We start from the raw sequence: 17,285 nt of genomic DNA on the forward strand, positions 1-17,285 counted from the left end.
AGGACAATGTTATGGTACCTACATTTGTAAAAATCGAGGAAGCAAAGCAGAAATCAGGATTCCTTAATTCTTACAAAGTTGAAAACGCACTCCTTGAAGCAGCTGCTGCATGCCAGCAGCAAGGCACCACCACGATGCTCCAAACAGCCTGCTTAGACATTTCTTCAGCTATCTCGGTTACAGCTAAGAAGGGAGGAGTGGTCTCCACAGAACTGCTTTTCCTGCAAAACAGCTCTGAGTCAACTTGTTTTGTGCTTCCAAAAGTACTAAGCTGACTGCCTTGCTCCCGCTGTGTTTTTCCGGGTAGGTAGGAGGAATCGCGCCTCAGCGAAGCACCACATAGAGAGAGGAGCAAAAGCGAAACCAAGCAAGGCGACATCCACTGACCAGCCTTCCCCAGGCAACAAGAAACCAACCGCGTTCATGGATTTCTCTTTCCCCCTTCAACAGAAGGAAACATGACTTTTAATCCTATGGTGTCCCTTTAATAAACATCCCAAAGAAGACATTTTCCAGATAACCAAGGAATTTTTTACAGTGTTGACTTACCGACCAGAGCACAGTAACCAGCTTATAACTGTTTGCACTACGAGGCAGTACAGTGCAATGAGTTAATAATTTATCGCAGCATTGCTCTTGGCAACTGACCATAATCAACTTTTCAAATTCTTCCCAGTTTTCAAAGTCCTTGCAAGAATATAGCATCTTTGGAGCTTCAGATCTATCTTCACGTTTTCTAGCCGAGGTAAAAGCTTTGATCTTCCCCAACACCTGCTTTTCTCTCAGACTGTTTCAGGCTCAGAGCAAAGGTCATCATTTCATTTCAATAACCCGATTTAGCAGACAGGAATAACTAGAATATTTTTAACAAAGCAAGATGTTAACAACATTCTTTCAGAAAGCTGCAGCAGCACAGTTCTCAACCCCGTCTTTCCTTCCCCCTCTTCTCCCAGAAAGAAAAGGAACAAAAAAGACCAAGCTTCACTCTCCACCCGAAATGTTTCAGACTTTTATTTACACGTTCCCCAACTAACACGCAAAAAACTTTTCCTCCCAGTTTATATTACCAAGACTTACCCCACTACATAATTTTTCAACAAAACCTAATTTATCAGTGAACAAACTCCTCTCAACCAGAAGGATCTAGATGTAGGGTTCAGACAATTCATTAGGAAAACAAGCTTTTAATGGTTTAAAAATGGGGTACACAGGGATGTCTTCACAAAATGATCTCTTCACTGAAGCTTTTGCTGCAGACAATTGCCCTGTCCCAAAGAAAATTGTGCTAGTTCCTCCTCCCCCTTATTTTTCAGCCCCATCTTACAAAAAATCCCACGAAATGCCTGGCTCCACCGCTCCTAAATCAGTCCCAGCCTGCTTCAGCCAACGAGCAAAGCAACTTTGCATGGCACGAACCCTCATTTGCTAACGTGGCTGGTTTTAGCCGAACCAGATAAGGTATTGCTCACCCGAACAGTTCAGAGCGCGGATGGGAGGGGAGGGCAATAAAACACGGGGTAAAACCTATGGTACCACAGAGGGGAAAAAGAAGGTGGTACACCCAAGCAGCAGGGAGGCAGCTGCAAGGGTACTCCCACAGCCCCAACCTAGGCACAACCATGCCCACCTCGAACAGCTACCTAAAGCTAAGTTTGAAACAAATTAAACTGGTGCAAGTTTGCATGCACACAAAAACACACGTCTAGAATTTCAATCCCAACTTCAGCTCAACCTGCTGTTGAGTCAAGAAGCTAAGGGCTGCAGCAAATGCCACCTTGCTGAAGGGGAGGTGTAAGGGTTTACAGCCCATCACCTCCAGGACAGGTCGTTACCTGAGTAAAATTCGCTCTGTCCAAGGCTCCTTTCTGCGCTTCAGGGCACATCCACTTGAAGCACCGCCGCGTGGGTTTAACGGGCCGTGCTGAGAAGCGACCAGGGTGGTTACGCACGTAACCTTCAGTTATGAGTAAAAACGAGCAGCTGGGGTCAGGTCCAAGCACATTCGACGTGCACGTAAGCCTGGTAAACACAAGCTGTGAAGACACCAGAGACAGCAGCGAGCGCTAGCATCACTTCCCCAGCCAGGCTGCAGGCACCGAGCTCGTTCACGACAGACAGCACAACAAGAGGTTCTCCAAACGCAGCCTCTGCCAGCCTTCACTTAAACAAGCTGCTTTCTCCAGTCTTCTTTTTTCCGGATTTCACCTCATCTAGAGGTTCTCATTTAAAGCAGCACAAATGAACTCACAAAACCTTCCCGCTGGTTTTTATTTTTTTTTAGTTTTTTTAAACAGGCATACAAGGGGACACAGGAGAAACCCGTCAGTTCACACCCACACACCACATACAGATCAGGATCGGTGGCCTTGGGTCTCTCCTCACAAGGCAGCAGTTATTTTACCCAGCTAGCTCCTTGCAGCTAGCAACTGCTACTCTCTTTGTCCTCAAATGCACAGGCTTTAAATCCCAGTATATCAATATAATGGTGTCACAGCTCCTTTCAGGCATTTACGAAGTCTGGCAGTTCAAGTTAACAAAATGTTTCCTAAGTTCCTCTGAAGACAGGGCATGTGTAAGAGAAGCTTTAAACATTGCTAACACCAGAATCACTACACAAAATATATCCTTTCTACTACACGGCTTAGAAACTATTGCATCTTTTCTGTAACTATCCCTGTTATTTTTAACGTGGAGTCCTTGTTTTGCAGCTTGGCAAAGGTTTTCTGACATTTGTTACTGTTGAGAATTATTTCTAGTCCATTGCCACTGAAGCACCATTTAATACAGCTCGTCTGAGGGTTCATATTAAAAGACAATTAGCTTTTTAGAAAAACAAATGGTTGAATATTATATTACCTAAAACATATATAATTACCTGAAGTGCACATTTAGGACATTTTTCTACCAATGGTAATTATCTTCTCAGTTTTCCTCAGGACACCCCCCTCCTCCCCAGTCCATTTTTATACGGTCTGAATTACTGGCTCTCTACATTGCAGCTCCATCAGAGAAAATTTTACTGCTCTGAGTTGCTTCAAAAGCAACTTTTTCAATGTTGCCTTTAGCTGATAGTGGAAGAAATACACTTTTCAATTTGAAAAGGTTTGGTATTCTTTTAAAAAGCTACAAGCTCTACCTAGTTTCAAGTTTGCCTGACTGCTGTTTCTCAACACAGAAAGTTTCATTTTCATTCATATGTCTAAACCACCTTTTGGAAAGAAAAAAAGTCCCCAAACAGACACTTCCTCTCCACAGTTCCTTCTTTTCTCTTTTTGAAATAAACAGAAGTATTTAAAACAAAAAAAGGCAGGATTCCACTCTCTGAATACCAAAACCAGGGAAAGCATCTGGAGAGCCCTGCTGAGCTTACAGTTCTCCACGAGCTGGTTTAGAGGTGCCTGTGGCCAGCAGAGCAAATTCTTGCAATTTGTGTAGGTTTGCCACACACTCTGCTCCACAACATGTAAATGTTTAAATTATTTTCTTGATGGCTAATACCCTCGTTCAGCGCCCATGCTTATTTTACAGGCATTGTTACAATTTTTGAATAGCTACGGAGAGCAAATAGCTTACAGAGGCTCTGGAGAGGGGAAAAATAACAGCACGAAACAGCAAACCTACCAAGAGAAAGGGAGTGGATAACGTTAACAACCACCTCCCAGGAATATGTCAGGCCAGATCCTGCCTTCGGCAGGCAACGTGCAGGTCCTGGTGCCTTCAAGACACAGTTTTCAAGAAAGCTGTTCCTCAGAGGGTCCTCTTCTGGTTGGAGATACAACATCCACTAAAAACAAACCGTGCCACAGCAGTCTTGGGAAACTGCTCACTAGCTCCAAAACTATCTAGCAGGGCACACAGGGCACGCGCACAGAGGAGAAAACTAACAGTATCCTTGTCAACTTGCTTTTAACTTGAAATTCAGTCTCGGTGGAAGACCAAGTTAAACATTAATTCCCTGACAGTGGTCAGCCCTAGGTATCACAAGTCGTAACCGTAGTTTCACAATCGCATTTTGCCGTTTCTTTCCCTGGCTGCAATATAAAACTGAACAAACACTGAGATAACTTGGAACTGGAGAACAGCAGAAGTGACTTGATACAAAGCTTGTAAAAGCAAAGCAGCTTTCTCCCAACCTGTCAGTTTCATTAAGTGTCAAAATACCCCATGGGAAACATAAGTAATTCTGGAAAAACATACAGAATGCTGAAACAATATGTGCAGCCACAATATACATTAACATGCTCTTTTTCTTTCAGGAGCTGACGCAATTTGAATGCAGCTCACCCCCTTTCTTCCATTCTGAAAAAGTCTTGTATGGCAAAACATTTATACCGAGCTCACTTCAGAAGTCAAACCACCACCACGCAAGAAGACAAATTAGGTAAACGTGAAAGAAGCTCCCAGATGAAGTCAGGAGACAGTACGCTAACAGTAACCACTCAAGAAGTGCAAAACATTCCCTTCAAAATAAATATATATATATATATATCCGGTATATTCACACAGAAATGTTGATGATTAGCTAAATATGGGGTGTTCTAGAAATAGTCTAAAACATCTAATTATAGAAGTAGACAGTGACATTCAATCCATCTAAAAACAACTCTTTCCCACAGTTTCCAACCTATATGTATTTGCTATCCTTATTCCTAGCAAATGAGCTGAGCTGTAAAAAATTTCTCCAAGATACATGAAAAAAAGGTTGTACATCCAGGTTTGAGGACCGAAGGTTGTTCAGAGGCTAACAAAATGCCATCGTTTTCACATTCAAATCTTAACCCAACCAAAAGTCACCTGTGACCCAAGGTGACTGATCTCTTTAAGGACAGATAAAGGACTGCACAATTCTTCACTAAAGATAGCTGTTAGGTATTTAAGGCCTAAAACACATCAAGGTAAGCATGTATAAACTTCAGTCCCTATCTAATGGGATCCCGTTAGCACACAGACTGACACAGCTGGGGGCTTTGCCTGAAGCCAGACCCATATTGAAGAATAAATCATTTGTACCTCTCCAGAGATCAGCCCCTTCATGTCAGGAGAGGGAGAAAGTCCAGAGCATTTCACATTGCTGCTGCAGACTTTTGATAAGCAGAAAGACCTCAAATTTCAGTACGTACAGTCTCTCAAACGCTTTATCTGGGAAGCTACGTTTAAATAAGATTTAAGAAAGCAAATAATCTCTAAAGCACATCAGTGGCATTAAAAGGATAAGGACGGTAAATCACTGGTGTATCGTAGCTAAGTTTCCGCGCTCATGGAGCAGGGCATAACCACGGCTGGAAACATGAACTCCACCTCCTGCCACTCCTCTACTGAATCACTCCAGAGGAGGAAAGTTCTTGCTGCTCTTTGCGCACCCAACAAAACTCAAGAGAGTTACCAAAACTGTCAGTGAAAACAACAAAATCTGCCAGGGAAATCCGAGAAACTTTTACTAAGGCTTGCAAGAAGTGAAAGCTGTTTTGGAGATCAAAGCTTCTTATCTGATATAAAGGTAAATCCTGAATTTATGTTACAAAGTCTTTGCTAGCAGCTCACCTAGTACAGGTCGACTGTAGTCCCCACCCTTGAATGCAGCTCTGCTGAAATGAAAGAAAAAGGTATACATACACCTTGTGCATTTTTCTTAAGCACACAAGTGTCCATAGAGGAAAGCACACCACCGAAGCATGAGTTTGTAGCAATACTGAAACATCAGGCTATACCAGGCCAGCAACATTCTTAAAATCTGTGCCTTTTTTTTTTTTTTTTCTCCTCTTGTTTGAGTGCCAAGATCATGGACTTGGCAATTCTATTAGTCAATAGATTAAAAAAAAAAAAAAAAAGAGCACATTAGAAAACAGGCACTTCTGTAAAAGCATGGGCCTGGAAATAATGTCCAAGCTAATTGTCATCTAATGATACCACTCCCATTGGTCATCTCTCATCAACCACAAATTCAATCCAAATAGAAAGATCCCTGCCTTAGGGAGGGGGGTGGGGGAGAAAAGAGGTGTTGTTTTTTGTTCCTGAGACAGAAACAAATGTAGGCTTCAGCTATAAAAATCAACAAAAGCTAATGCCATTTCTTGTTCACTTCTAACCTGCTTATCTGCCTTCCAGAAGGAGACCTGTTCAAGCTGATATCTGTCAGGCGCAGAGGAATTTCAAATCGCTCTTCCTAACTCCACCACTGCACCCCAAATGCTTCTGTAGTTCTGGTGTAGCCCTCGCACGGCAGCAAGACGGCCTGAACATGGCAGCTTTGCGTTCAAAGAGGAACTGCTCCTCCACGAAGCCCTGCTCAAGAGAAAGCAGCGGCAGCTACTCACCCTTTAGCACAGAAAAAACGTTCTGCCCAAGATAAGCAGCTGCGGCTTGGGAGCCGACTTAGGACAGGATAGCTGAAATGTTGAGGCTGGCTGTCTTGATGGGGTCCGGTACACAAAAAAAAGAAGTGGAGGAAAGAGGTAAGGAAAGGGAGGTTCACGCTCTGTCGGCTGCGAGCACGGCAGGCAATCGTTACCTCGGTCCTAAGGTCCGAAAATAAAACTCATGACGAAAAAAAACACAGAAGATGCAAATCTGTTAAAGAATTCTTCAGTAAGAAACTTCTACCATCTACTGAAAACATTTTTTTTTTCCAAGTGGTTCCACTGTAGCTTTATCATTTCCTCCATGGATGTTTCAGAGTGAAACAATGCACCAAGTAAATTGCCAAAGCCCTTGCAAAAAAAAATGTTGCTTTAAGACAGAAAAAATGCAAAACGTAAAATCAAAAGACAGTAAAAACACACCACACCGTAAGGTGCAGAAGGAAGATACAGGCAGTAGCTGGAAAGGACTGAAGATAAGAGACCATCTCACCCCAAACATGACCACTCACTTAATGGTTGCCTCTCTCCCTCCCTCCCCTGTAACCAATTACAGCGTTAAGCAAGACTCCATTATGCTGTCAGATACAGGCTTCAGAGAGCAAACGAAACTGGAAAGTATCCCCCCCTGCGTAAGAGTTTGAGTTCCCTGTCATTGCATTTTCAGAAGACGTTTGGCTTTGTTTCTCAGCTGAGAGGCTGACATACGGGGTCCAAAGTTACCTACTCAAACCAAATTTCTAAAGATATCAGCGTACATTTCTGCTCAGCTGCGAACAAGGTGGGAACACTCATTCGTCCACAAGAGTCCAGAAGTATATAATTAAGAGTATCAAGGTATTTTTCCTCCACTGAAAGCTGAAAAGTAATTCGACACAGCACAACCACCTCGGGGATTTTCCCGTTCCACTTCAACCACCGCTAACCCCATTTTTATAAGTGCTCGGTCCCTCTGCCGCACGCACGATCCCCATTATCATCATTTCCTAGTAATTCCCAGGGGAAGCGCGAGCACCTGCCCATTTTTAGGGGCGACGGGATTTAACCTCCTGTTTTTCAGTAGCACGCAGAGGTTGCTTGGGCAGAAGGAGACCTGCAGCCGGGCGTCAAGAGCGACCCCACCTTCGGCCCCTCCGAGCCTGCCATTTTGGGGCAGCTCGGGATGACACCGGGAAGGTGTCGGCAGAGCGAAGGTGCTCAAAGCCACGGTGCTGGCATCCGAAACCTCGCCCGAACCACCTGGGACCCCGCCTGCCCAGCGGGTCCGCCTTGACGCGCAGCGCGCTTCCAGAAGGCGAGGATCGCGCATACCGCACGGCCAGCGCCCGGAGCCTGGCGCGTCCCAAAGGCGACAGGCAGCACGCCTAACGCGCGTTACAAATCGCAAACGCTTCCAAAACTGTCTGATTCCGGAAAACACCGAAACAGCCAGAGGGACACGCAGAACTACGGCCGCTCCACAGTGCTCCCCTCCCGAGCGCTGCTTTCACCCGCAGCTCCGTTTCTCCCCCCCCCACCCCCAGCCCGCCCTGTCAGCGGGGAGCTCTCCTTTCCCCCCCCCCCCCGGCCCCGCTCGGAGGAGCTGGCAGCGCTCCCCCCGCCCGCCCCAGCCCAGCCCAGCACGTACCGCCGGGCCGCCCCGCAGCTCCGTGCACTTAAAATGGCTCCTGACGAAAGGGGGGGAAGTGGTGCCCGGGCCCCGGCCGGTGACTCACCGCGGGGCCGGGCGGCGCGGCTGGGCTCGGCACGCCCCGGGCGGCGGCCGCCTCTCGGCCGGGCTCGGCCCGCAGGTGGCGGCGACGACCCGGGCTTTGGTGCCTTGTGTGCCCCGCCGGGCAGGTGCGGCCTTCGCGCCCCGCTTGGTCCCCACATGTGTCCTGTCCCCAGGGCAGAAGGCCCTTTTCGCCCCCCCCCCAGCTCACTCTTCCCTGTCCCCAAAGCCGTGTCCTCGCCCCACGTCCTGCCCCAGCCACCCTCGTGACAAAGAAGTGGCTGTGGGACATCTCGTGGTTGGTACCCGCCACAGTGCTCATGACGAACCCCAGGAAAATATAACCTGGGGAGGACCCCAAATCAGCTAGGGGAACACAGTCCCCGTACCATTTTTCATCAAGTCAGCGAGAGCAGTGACGTCCATGTCACTCAGGCTTCTGAGAGTATCTTGGTGAATTTCTTACATGCTCCTCACCCATGTAGCACCTCAACACCTGGGGATTGAGAATATCTCAGTGAATTTCCAACATGTTCCTCATCTTCCTAACCCAAACGTGGTGCGAAATAAGGACCCAGTCAACACACCCATGCTCCAAGCACCCAACATGCAGAGGAAGGCAATGCGAGGGCTGTGGATGGGGCTTATGAATACAATAAGCACACAGAAAGGCCTGGCAGAAAGTCACCCTGTAAATTACTGCATGGAGGGTCAGGACAGGCTTCTTTCCATCTTGCGTTGGTGGGAAGGGTAAGCACAAGCACGGTTTGCAGGCTGGGAAGTGCATTCATCTTCCACTGTAAACCTGATTTCCAGGACAGAGTCCAATGTGCCGCTTCAGAACCACAAAGCATAGGGATGCCATGGCACAGACCCCAAACCATGCAGACAGGAGGGGGTAACCAGAGGGCGAGAAGCTGGGTTGGGAAGCAGGGGAGGGAAGAAGGCAACAGAGGTGACTTTGCACACTTGTACAAAGACAGGCGAAAAGCCTTAAGCTGCCTCTAGCAAACAAATGGAAAAAACTCTAAATATGAGTAAATGCTGCTGTAATTAAACACCCCCTAGTAATAAACGTTAGTCCAACAGGTGATTCACTGAGCAAAACTCGTTGTCTTAGGGACATTAGTATCTCCGACTACTGGCCACGTTCAGTAACTGAGAAGAAAATGTGTTTTACTTGCAGTTAATTCAGTCCCTATGATATCTTCATGGCACTCAAAGGCAAAAGTGGCTTCCAGTTTACTGTTTAAGGAACAGATATGCAGGTATTATTTTATTAAATGTATTTTATCCCATTATTTTGCAGTCTACTTTAAAGGCAGACCTGAAGAAAACAACAGCAAGCAGAGCAGCAGCAGATTTTGTTTTTTTCTTCTATGATTTACCAAGTAGTTATCACTTAAGTCACTACTCACGTAGCTTCACTATGAAAATGTGTCTTCATTTGTATTTCTCAGGTGAAAAAAGAAACCACATGGAGGAAACACCACAACGTTATTTTAGTCACTGTATATTTTCCACCACTTGTGACAGATGTATTTTTCCCTCTCTCCAGCAACTTCATTCTAATATAATCTTACTTCTGAAAATATTTGTTTCTAGCACTGCAAAACCCTTTAGAAATCATGGGGCTCTGAGGGGAGAACTCTGACCAGCTGCTCAGCAGTTACAAGGACGCTAACATAGGCACAGGGAGAGCACCATTTTAATTATTAAAGAAAGTCTAATAGTTATGTTTTACAGGGAAAAAAAAAAGTAAGAGTCTTATCCAGGCAATCAACCAAATTGAAAAATCATTCATAGTGATGTATGACCACAAACTATGCAAACATTTTGCTGTTTCTAGGCTAAATCTGGAAGCAATATATATATTTTTACAAGCTCATACAAAAAGCAAAAATATTTAGCAAGAGATAATGCAGGTGGATGTTCATCCCTAGTACTGTATCAGATCTTTATGATTCTGGCTTAGAGAAGTGACCTTGCCCATTGCTGCGATGAGTATCTCTATGAAATTCAGACCATCAGTTGCCCAAAAGACATAGCCAGACACTGACCAACAGCGTGGCCAAGGCCAATTCAAACAGCTTTTACCCTCCATCCCGGCTGCATATTGCTCACACCGAGCTACTCCCCCCACTGTTTCCCAGCGCAAATATTTGCGTAGCCGCACAGCGAAGCGGGCGGTGGAACCCACCAGCAGAAAAAGTTAACGCTGCACAAATAAATAAATAACGCGTGATCAAATTTCCAAGCTTTCGTTGGCCCTGGCTCCCACAGCCACACGTGCTGAAGGGGAGCGGTGTGGTCGAGCGGGCAGCGCGGAGCTGGATGTGGCTTCCATTTCTGCCGGCCTCATGTGTGGCCCCTGAAGAAGCCTCTTCTCACCCCCAGCTGGGTAAGTGCTGTCCCTCCTTCTTCTCCGGCCTTGAAAGCTACATGTGCGCAAAAGGGAGACTGTTAAGTTCTCGGCTACAACTGCCCCAGGTGCGACGGCAGGCCCGAGAGGCGCTCTGGAGGCATGCTGACCCACCTGAAACACAGAGACATTTCAGTCTCAAAGGGGCCTACTGCGAGGGAGGTTCGTGCCTCTTTTCAGCTTTCATTTTTGGATGAGGGTTGGGGACGGAGAAGATATTATTCAGACAAAAAAGGGGACAGAGGCTCTTGATTTAAAAACTGTTTTCCATTTTGCTTCTGTTACACACCAGGCCACCACAGGGAAGCCTAGAGAGTCCCCCGTGACATGGGACGCACGGTGCCATTCCTAAAGCTGCTGGAGATGCTGTAACTCCTCACCAAGGCTACAAGGGAGAGACCACATCCCTGCCCTCAGCACACACAGGCCTGGGGCTTCTTCAGGCTGAAGGGAAGACTCTGGCTTACAACTGGATAAAAATCAGATTTAAGGAACTCCCCTTTCCCATTTGGTTCCGTAGGATCTGAGTATCTCAAGCTTTGCAACATACTTAATCTCAGGTGTCTCTGGAGGAAGGAAGTATTAATAATCCCATTCACAAACATGGCATGAACACCCCAGCCGTATGCCCAAAATCAACTGCATGTGTACAAAAGGTGACACTTGAACCAACCTTCACCCAAATCTGAAGCTAGCACCTCAACTCTTGCACCCTTCTTTCTCCTTATCTACACCAAGAAACTGTACTGGTACTGCTACAGCATTTTAGTACTGTGGTTTCTCTGTCCTGGTAGTTGGGACTTGTGGACTGGCACCTCCCTCTGCAGCAGGTGCCACAAAAAACACAGAAACCCACAGCAGTTTCAGTCTAACGCTGCCAAATGCACAATGACCTAAATGTTTACAGATGGAGAAATTGCATCAAGAGATTGCAAGGTAACTTGTTCCTATCCACAGAGGAAGTCTACGCTACGAGACATCAGATGTATAAAAGTTCACTATTCAACAATTTAATCACAAATCAAAAGGAGAAATTCAGAACCCAGAATTTTTGGATACCTAGAGTGCAGTCCTCACAGCTACCAGTTCTTAATGTGCTCTTTAAAGGTATGGTTCAGTGATGTTCTGGTGCATGCTGAGTACAGGCTGAGCACAGAGCACAATGAATTTGAGAGAAAACGCTCCACTGATTCACTGTAATGGTCACCTGAACTTTAGCTGAATTGTAGGAAATGAGAAGTGGCGGTGAATAAAACATATATTGGACAGGCCGGTATTCTCAAAGGCTGGGAGGGAAAGTAACCTGGTCATCCTACATCTGATCAGAATCCTTCAGATAATAAATGTTGTCATCTTTCAAAATACACAAGAGTCTTTTGCAACTTTGTGGTCAGGAAACTCCGAGCCTCCTGAAATTAAACCCAAGTAGCAGAAGTGGTGAGAGAAGTGCTTCAAAAGCAATGGAGTCACAACCAAGCACTGGAGAGCTTTAACCTCATCCATTTTATACCTCCAGGTTTGCATCCAGTGTTTCCTATTGAATTTGGCAAGACAGCTGCCTTTGCCAGCAGAACAGCAACATCCCACACAGCTGCAAACCCCTGACCTTGCACAGCCTTGCACAAACTCTTCTTGGATCACCACTAAGGTATTCCTAGGTCACATCTCAGAGATGACAAGCCTCAAGGAAAACCTACGTGCATAGTCACTTTTCCTTGCTCTTTTAAGTTCCTGCTTTCCTCCTTTTGTTACGTTTGCTTCTGGTAAGAAACATTACTTTTCAGTATTTCTAAGAATGTTTTTAAGATGTGGCTATACCCTCCTTTCTACTGATAAACAGACTTAGGAGTGAAAGAATTGCAAAAATCCAGGCAGTAAACACAGCTCTGACTCGAGATAGCTTCTGATCCAATCTCAGCCGCAAGTTCCACGCTAGAGCTTCTCTCTGACACTTCTCTACCAACCCCAACCGCACTTATCTCTCCCCCCATCCTCCCCTGCTCTGGTTCTGGTCCACGTGGTACCAGTTAAACCTTCCAGTGACCTGCTTTAACACATGAACGTGGCAGAAAGCTGACCGAGGTGGGTGGGGAGCATCAGCAGCTCTCTGTGCGGTTAGCGAGTTGAATCAGCTCCGAAAAGGCTGTGATGAGCGAGCACTGCCAGCAAAAGACAGAGGACCTCCCTTTTGTGGGTGGTAGCAAAGCACCCTGCTAGGCTGGCTGAGCAATAGGGTTTTTCACCCTAAGAATCACAGGATTGCACGTTAGCTGAAAAAAACTGGGGGCGTGTTATCCAGGGGATGATCCAGGCAGGGAGGAGGGACAACCACGCCACTTAAACCTGTGACTCTCAGACCGATCCAACTCTGTCTCACCATCCCTCCTCAAGCTATTTGTACATTTGTTTTGGAAAGTGCACTGAAAGTCATTTAGCATCCTATAAATACACCTGCCAATGGATTTGATGGAAGTTACACGTTTAGACCCACAGATGAGACAATAAAACAAGGACATCAAAACAAAGAGAAGACAAATTTACAACCCATACTACATCTCTGAGTAGAGTTCAGATCCCCAAAAGTCATGAAACAAAGAATGAAATCATGATCTGCAAATGCAGCCAGGAGAAATCATTGTGCCTCATCTACTGTTCTCACGAACCCCCGTCAGACAGACAAACAAAACAGATACATCCTGAAACACAACTCACTTCTAATTCACTACTTCCCAATCCTTCATTTGGGGACACTAAAGTGATCCAGAAAGACCAATACCCTTTTATCTTTAAATACTGTCTCTACACCCTGTCCCATCATGGCCCATACAACAAAGAAGCCAATTGATGGAAAGACTTGAGAAATAAATGGGCAGAGAAATGAATTTTATGAAAATAATTGGGTAATTCGATCTGAATTTATTTTTTTTTTTTTAAATCTAGAAGAGCTTACTCCTTGAAAAAACAGACTGGAACCACAGTTTCAGTCTACAGGTGGAAACACGGTGGAAGACTCAAGGTGGTGTAGTTCTACTCAACACTCAAATGTAGTTATAGACCATAACAGTAATGCCATTTAATATACAGAACATCTCACTAAGACTCCTCAATGCTAAATATTTGAAATAAACAAAGCCAAAAGGACCTCATTTTTGCACGGTAATAATTACTGCCTGTCCCAAGAGGACCGCAAGGGCACAGAAGTACTATGCTTTTATGCTGAATTCGCAGACAGTATGCGTAACAGCTCTGGAAAATCTTGAAAAATTTACTTCGGTATTATACAAAGCTATACAACCCTGACTGCAGTAAGATCATGCTAGATTCATGGCTTTCAAAAGGAAATGATCACCTGTGTATACAGCTGGCTTGAAAGACAAGTGTTATAGGTCACCTACCTATTTTTATGGGTTTGTACTTACCTTGCTTTCAAACAAACATGGGTTTCCTCCTATTGTGCAAGAAGGACAGAGAGGTGGATGGATACTGAGCATGAAATGAGACTGGTAAAATTCAAAAATATACAAAAGAAAGAAAGTTCAATCTTCAAAAAAACAAGAAGCAATATTTCCTGAAAGACAATACTGATTCTTGAAATAGATCAGTAGATCATCCCACAAGTTGAGCTTCTGATCCCCCACTACTATTCTCCTTCAGAGATCAATTTCCTTAACGGGATTGTTCTGTTTGTTCAGGAGGCCTTGCAAGGATAATTTTTAAGAACACAAACCTCCTATCTACAACTATAAGATGTTACAACTGTTACAACTGCAAGAGCTGTTACTATGCCGGTAACAGTAAACTTAGCCTTTGTTTTTTTCCTTTCTTACACCAAAATAAATAATAATACAAAAAATAAAACCAAATATTTGCAAACATATGGTTCTGGACTGGATGAGCAAGGACTGGATGAGTTTGATATAATCAAACTGTGGCCTCTTATCTGGGACACTCCATAGCTCACTGAGGAATCCTCATTAAAAAGCTGTAACTATATTTTTCCTCTTCTTGTACTGTGAGTCACTCATTACATTTTTGGATGTTGCAACACATTCATGAATAATAAACACACACTAGGAAAAAAAAAAATCCAGCGTGAACACTGGATTTTTTTCATGTCTATATTTATCAGTATAAAAATCAAATCAAGAATGAAGCTTAGAGCTGAAAAAAGTTTCTATGCAAGGAATGTTGTTATTCACAGACAAAATATTCGGTGTAGCCTGAGACAAGCACACAGATAGGCACAGAAGTTAGAGCACGACAACGTGAGCATTACTATTATTGTTTGGCCTTTATACAGCGAGAGAGGACAGGGGGAGGGATCGTCATGTTCCCCACCAAACTCTCTCCTAAGGGAGAACAGCCAGACACCGCCCTTTTGCTGGACAATTCTGGGCCCAATGCTCTGCTTTTGCAGCTGCCTTTTTTTTTTTTTTTTCCCCCTCCTTTCTTTCTTTTTTTAAAGGCTAGGGAGTTAGGCTGCGGAGACGGCACAGCCCCAGAAAGTCAGCCGCGCCACAGGAAATTAATGTTGATACCTCGAACGAGCACCATGGAATTATTTATGCACATTTGTGTTTCAGACAACAACAAACGGCATCTAGCACATGCACACGTAGGGGTGCTTGGGACAACATTTTCCACGGCTCCAGTCAGACAAAAAACTGTTGGCTTCCCTTCCAATTTTCGTTGTCCTTTCAGCTCTGCAGCCCCAGGCCGGCCATGCTGCCTACCTCACGCGCTTGGGCAGGCTCCCGGTACAGACGTAGGCCTCATTTACAGAATTAAAGGAAATCTAGATACACGTTAATTTTCACAAGAATACCGAGCTCCATAAATACGCTCGGATGAGAGCACAAGAGAATATTTTGGCACCGCTCAGGATATGAACACAAAGGAAAGGAAAGTGTGTTTATTACTGCTCTTCCAGCTGCTCTAATTAGTGGAAAAAGATAAGAGTGCTAACTTGGAGAGGCAGGAGGAAAAAAAAAAACCAACACCGTAAGCAAAAAAATAGTAAGCTCGTTTAAATAAATACATTTTCCATTGCAACTCATTCGGATAGAGGGCTGGCTATTAAAGACCAGTTAGCTAGAAACATGAGCCGCTCACTTACTTGTTCAGGAAGTGATCGATACTTTTAGTGGCAGGCCTACCTGTCCAAACACATGGTACATTAGTCAATTGATGAATACATAAATCATGGAGAAGAACCAAGGGAAAAAATATGGAGATTACAGGAAAGAAAAAGGAGGGGTATCAGGGAGCCTGGGCTACAGATAAGGGGAACTGACAGCTGGAAGGACAACACTGATCTCTCAGCTAAATTTCAAGCTGCTTGCACAAACAGAAGCCGTGTGTCTCCACGCTGATCTTTGTCCTGACGAGCTGTCCTAAAGGAAATCACAGATTATAGTTCTGTGGATCTCTCTAAGACACCAAATTTTCGCCTCTTATGGTCATTTGTCCATAAAAATGAGGTACGGCAAGCAGACGTATCGTAGAAGACACTGTTGCATGCATACGTATAGGCCTAGTTTCAAAGAAAATTGCTGCTCCCGTTAAGTGTTTTCCAAAAGCCTCACAGGAATCATCTGTCTTTACCCTGTGGTTCAGGGGGCCATGAAAACAACATCAGGCACCAGAGGCTAAGAGAAAGAGAGGATATTAGAGCAGGCATGATTTCATACATGGGATTTTTCCCCTGCTTTCCACTAACAGAGGTCATTTACTTAATGGAGGGAGCTCAGCAGTCTCCTTGAGCAGTCTGTCATTTCCCCAAGACTTATAAAACACTTAGTATCCTCACTGCTCCATCCAAACCACCATGCAATCACTATGTATACATTAGTGATTATTATTTTAGTCCAATACTGGAAATTTAGCATCTCAGTGTACACGTTTAACCTTAGAACCCATTTTGTCCTTCACTTACTGAGGGCTCGCCAACCTTAAAGAAAAAACTACAGCTAGCCTGAGTGGAATGATTTTAACTCCCTCTACCATCAAGGGACAGGTGAGACCTACATTAGACAGCAGAGCACTCAGATCCTAGGCTGGTAGCCAAATGCAAAAGTTTCATCCATTGCTTTTCTGTGACCGACTTTATTTCTTGAACTCTCACTTCCAGTGTTCCCCCTTTTTAGCATGACACTTTAGAAATGTTTTCCAGCTTTGAAGATCAGACAAAAAGACACTAATTGTGACTATGGTCACAGAAACCTTCCCATATTTCAACCACTAGTGAAGAGTAGCATCAGACTAATTTAAATTTAATATTCAAAATAATTAAAAGAGCTTTTCTTAAGACAGTGGTTGATGATCTCACTCAGGAAAGAGAAAGGGTAAAGAAAATTACTTTTTCTGTATTATTTTTGTTTTAGATTAATTGCACATCCTCGGGCCTGTTGAACATTTGCTGCTTTGTACAAGCTAGGAGCAGCTTTCTCTCTGCTACGCTGTTCTACAAGAAAGCTAACTGCCCTAAACAAGCCCTAGACAAATATTCTTTAATTCTTTTATTGCTAATCCTTAATTGCTTGCAGCAGACTGATGCTTTCCCAAATGAAAATCCCAAATGAAGAAAGCAGATACCAAATACCCTACATCTAAAAGAGATTGACCCCAGGGTTTGACTCTACTTTCTGAAAATACAGTGATTTCCAACCATTCTTGTCAAGAAAGAACCATTATTCAGCAAGTGTTTGTTTTCAAAGCTACATGTGTATATCGTATGTGCACATTTTGGCAGAAGTCAGATCTGGAGGGACAGGAATTATGAAACAAAATTATACAA

At 44.5% G+C, this 17,285-nt stretch overlaps 1 protein-coding gene across 3 annotated transcripts in view; it reads right to left on the reverse strand.

Moving 5' to 3' along the window:
- Nucleotides 1-17,285, reverse strand: part of ELF1 (E74 like ETS transcription factor 1) — an 88,229-nt gene that overhangs the window by 57,732 nt on the left and 13,212 nt on the right. Inside the window, exon 1 of one of the 3 annotated variants that reach the window (XM_066988145.1) lies at nt 7,984-8,124. The exons of 1 other annotated variant lie outside the window; for it this stretch is intronic. The gene's annotated coding sequence lies outside the window, so the exon portion shown is untranslated. Of the gene's footprint in view, nt 1-7,983; nt 8,125-17,285 lie in introns of those variants that run through there. One more of the 3 variants, XM_066988149.1, reaches the window with a different exon arrangement.

Source organism: Anser cygnoides, chromosome 1, assembly GCF_040182565.1.
Source record: "Anser cygnoides isolate HZ-2024a breed goose chromosome 1, Taihu_goose_T2T_genome, whole genome shotgun sequence".
NCBI lineage: Eukaryota > Metazoa > Chordata > Aves > Anseriformes > Anatidae > Anser > Anser cygnoides.